This window comes from Lytechinus variegatus, chromosome 3, assembly GCF_018143015.1.
Source record: "Lytechinus variegatus isolate NC3 chromosome 3, Lvar_3.0, whole genome shotgun sequence".
NCBI classification, from domain to species: domain Eukaryota; kingdom Metazoa; phylum Echinodermata; class Echinoidea; order Temnopleuroida; family Toxopneustidae; genus Lytechinus; species Lytechinus variegatus.
Genome location: NC_054742.1, coordinates 12204237 through 12208742, shown reverse-complemented (window position 1 = coordinate 12208742; position 4506 = coordinate 12204237).

The window sequence follows — 4506 nt, the reverse complement described above, 5'->3', positions numbered from 1 at the left end:
GGAAGGTCAGTAGGTCTCCAGTTGTGCACCCAGTTTTTCATACTATACAGCAAGATTCTCATAACTTTCGGCATGACAAGGTTTGCACCGATATGCCATGGAATACTCATTACCATAATTATTTGACATTATATCTGAGCTGAACGTAGTGACGAACAATTCTTAGAAGTCATCGCACTATTATGATAGTTTCTTAAAATTTAAACCACATAGTGGCGGTGAGTGTTTCGCAGGATCTCTAGGGAAGGGGGCGATAAATGGTGCCTTGAGGGGGCACACTCCTCGACATTCAGTACAATAATGGACATGTAGTAGGTCCATGGTGCAATGGAGTGAGCGTAGTAATTGGACGATGGCAAAGTCTCACACAACCGACACATGACAATTAGTATGAAAAAATTAACTAAAAATATAAATAGCACACAGGAATAATATTGGAGTAAACGAAAAAAAATCTCTTCGCCGTATAAAAAACAAGGTTTCTCAGTTGATATATCCATTGTTTCATCAGAGAAGTCTTAACACTTCCGGATACGAAGATCTGCGTTTCCAAAAAAAAATCCTCATTTTTGTAAAATTCCTCAATTTTACAATAATTGAATGACGATTTTTTTTAAAGAAAATGAATTATGAGCTAATAATATACATTAAAATATTGCATTTTCTAAAATGTACAGTTAACATTCTTGTATTTTACCTCGACTTCTCATTTACCTCAAGCAGTTGAATGGATAATTATCTTAGTTACCCCACCCCAGTCTTCCACTAAACCCCTAGGGGGCCAGTCAAATGTATTGCTATACACATGCGCGACCAAATTATTTCCAAACACCCCCTAAACGAGTTTTTCTTTGTGTGCAATGAAAAAAATTAACTAAAAATATAAATAGCACACAGTTTAACATCATTCATGATAGACACCCAAATGATACATTTTCCAGTATACCTGTTTATTGCAAATACAGGAATAATATTGGAATAAACGAAAAAAAGTCTCTTCGCCGTATAATAATCCCCTTAAACAAGTTTTTGGCGGGCTTTATTTAAACATTTTGGTCCCTAAACAAGTTGTCACCATAATATGACCCCGGGAAAAAACATACCCGTTTGGCTAGTCTAAGAAAAAAAAGCTTTGGAAAAAAACATACCCTAAATACGTTTGACCCCGCAATTGACCATTGACCATCAGTCTTCCAAAACCACCTTTTTTTTGGAAAATCGGTATTTTTGATACCCTTAACGAGTACATGCGCGGCCCAGTCCAAAACTGAAAAAAAACCCACCCCTTTCAACGCGATTTTTGGTCGAGCATGAGTACAGCAATATATTTGACCCCCCCCCCCCCGCACTACACCGAGGAACATTAGCGCCATTTTGAATTATTATCGTACCCTAGATCATAATACATGAAATACTTGAGGTTGCTTTAAGTCCTCTCTAAACCATCAATTTATGTCCTGGTCAACAGCGTACGCTTGAGAATTTTCTTCTTCCCAAAGAGGGGTACCCTTCTGTTGTGCCGCCAAAGTGACTGGTGTTGCTTTTACCAGCATTATCCAAAGCCGAAGGGCGTATGAAATGCATTCGGAAGAAGAGTCATCGTATGAAACAGACAATGACGCCATGGTTATTCCCCTTGTGGAATTAGATATCAAGATCCAAATAGATAAAGGATAGTGGATTTCTTAATTAAAGGTAATTGGAACTACTGATAAATAACGAAATGAATGTATTCAGCAAAGCTCATACCATCGATTGATTGTACTTGTGCGCGAGCTTAGTGCATGAGATAAAATAATGCATACCGTGCTTGAAAAGGCGTTTACGTACAATGCATTTGATTTATGTTATGAGCATAATGCATGTCAGGATTTTTTTTCAAATAAGAACCTCTTACCTATAACTTTAATGGTTACAAAATGTGAGTTGCTTGAACTGTTTAGAAAGCATAAATATTTGTTGATCAAGGTTAATTGTTTTAAACTACGGTAATAGTGCATCATAGCGAGGCTTTTATAAAAATCAAAAGAAAATATGGTTTACCCTATCAAATCTTTGCGTGCACCTGCTACACTCAAGTGCATCGATCTAACACCTGAACATGGTGGCGACATAATGTACGATTTTCTTAGAGTACAGGGGATGCATCACTGTGTGCATTTATGTATAATAATGGGTAATCGTAAGAATAATTTCGTAGTCTCCGCTTATCTTCCTACCAATTTTTGTTTCTTCGGTTTCGGTGCACAATAAAACTAAACTTGGGATATGTTATCAGTTATGTCAGTTATAACTGAGCTGTGATAACAGTTTTGTTCGGGTATTATTTCACAGAAAGATTTATATGAAATGATGTACGAGAACCATGCATGCACTCTTCTTTCATATCTCTGTTATTATTTGGAACCATCACTCAAAGAATTAAATAATCAACTATTGACATGATTTCAAATCAATTTTAATTTTTAGATAGCCGAATCCCTAACAGTCCTAATTAATTTACCTGACCATGGCGAAGCTAGTTAACTCTTCTTGTTAACATGCTATCAAATTTGTATTATTCGGGATTTTGGGTAATCATTCGATTTTCAATGAATAAATATCATTGACTATGAATACTTAAACATCTATTCACACTGACTGTAAAACGTGTCGTGTTGCTTGCTAAAACAAACACGCATTCTTACACTAATGTTCAACAATAATCTATTTACAGTGTTGGTCCTACAATCATGTTAATATATCTATTGAATACGCTTATCGTCAACAAAATAATAAACCAATCCAATTGATGAAGAACACATTCGAATTTGGTTTCAAGATGAAGCTCTGAATTATTTGAACAGGATTCAACATTTTTTTACTATCCTCTCGCCACTCGTATCGAAGAAGTTTGCGATTTTCCTATAAATTCTCGAATTGATATTAGAAATGAAAATATAGACGTCATTAGGTAGTGTTTTTTTTTTACTGAAACAAGACCTGGGGCCCGTTTCATTGAGAGTTGTAACTGTTGTAACTTTGCCATTATGGCAACTACCATGGCAACCTTGATTTGGATTGGCTGCTGAGCCCAGTTTCCATGGTAGTTGTCATAATGGCCTGGTAAAGTTACAACAGTCCTTTATGAAACGGGCCCCTGTTCTATCACCTCCACGTATAAACTATCACATCCTGTTTTCCTGGAAGTTGCACAGCTACAGAATACCTTTGATATCCTCGTCACAACAGCAGGTTTCGGGAAGTCTCCCCCGTTTTTGTTCAGGAAAAAAATGAAAACAGGAGGTACTCACATTGCAATGCGTTTGCTCTCTTCGAATACCCGAAAAGTTTCACCATCTCAATAAAATGGCAATGGTTACAGATATGATAAAATAATATCGATATCTATTAGGTCATATTCATTTAGAGACTTTTTTTGTCTACAATGTCAGCTTACAGGACATCACCATTAAAAAGACAGAGAAAAGGGATATCTTCAAATCATACAGCATGATGGATGCTAATGGATATCTTCTAGATTTTAAGAGGAAGAGGAAAAATGTGAATCCGAGGGTAGGTTTGTCTGATCTTAGATTTATCGGAAATGGCAAGTAGATAAAGAGCCTTTCATAAATCTGCAGGTAGGTTAAGCAGCGGAGGCACGCAAGAATATAAATTAGTTTAAGTACTCCTCTGTCATAAAGTGTAAAATTATGACAGGCTTGGAAAAATATACAGAACTTAAAATTGTACTAAAATATAGATAATTATTCAAACCGTATGTACTAAAAATGAATGAATATCTATTTTTTACTATGGTCGTGAAGAGGCTACTCAAAAATTTAATAGTAATCAAATTGTTGAATTCACAGAAGCTTGTTCTAAATCCTTCTAGAATTCACATTGCTATGGGAGGTATAAATTATAGAACGTTGACGAAATTGAAGTAAATGTATAATGATAACGGAATCGGGGAGGAGGGAGCATTATTAAGAGCACTTCGTATCTCAAAAACACAACAAACTTACAAAAAGTTCCTGGAGCTTTTTTTTTCATGGACCTTAATGATTTTTTTTTCTTCAATCTAGGACTATCAATGGTGTAAATATGGGGTATTAGGGTCCTTTAGGAACGCTTATAATTTTAATCATGGGAAATACTTTCATCGTTGCTCTGCACAAACCACCATCGCTGAAGTTTGTAATAAACGTGTGTACATTTTCATGTGGTTCACTTTGCATCGTTGGCAGGGTAAGTGTAATCATGGGAATTGATATATAGTCACTATTTACCTGGGTAGCAAGTGGTACAAACGCTCATCCATCAACATAATTATTACATAAGTCAAGGGATTGATCAATAATCTCAAAGATATCGAACACATATTACACAATTAATGGTTCCCATGTACCTCCCGACGCATTTGCAACTCGATAAAATATTAAGTGTGCATGCGGAGTAAGCTTTACCTTGCCTTCTAGATTGTTATCCATTCGTCTATAACGTCCAAACATCTCTTATCAA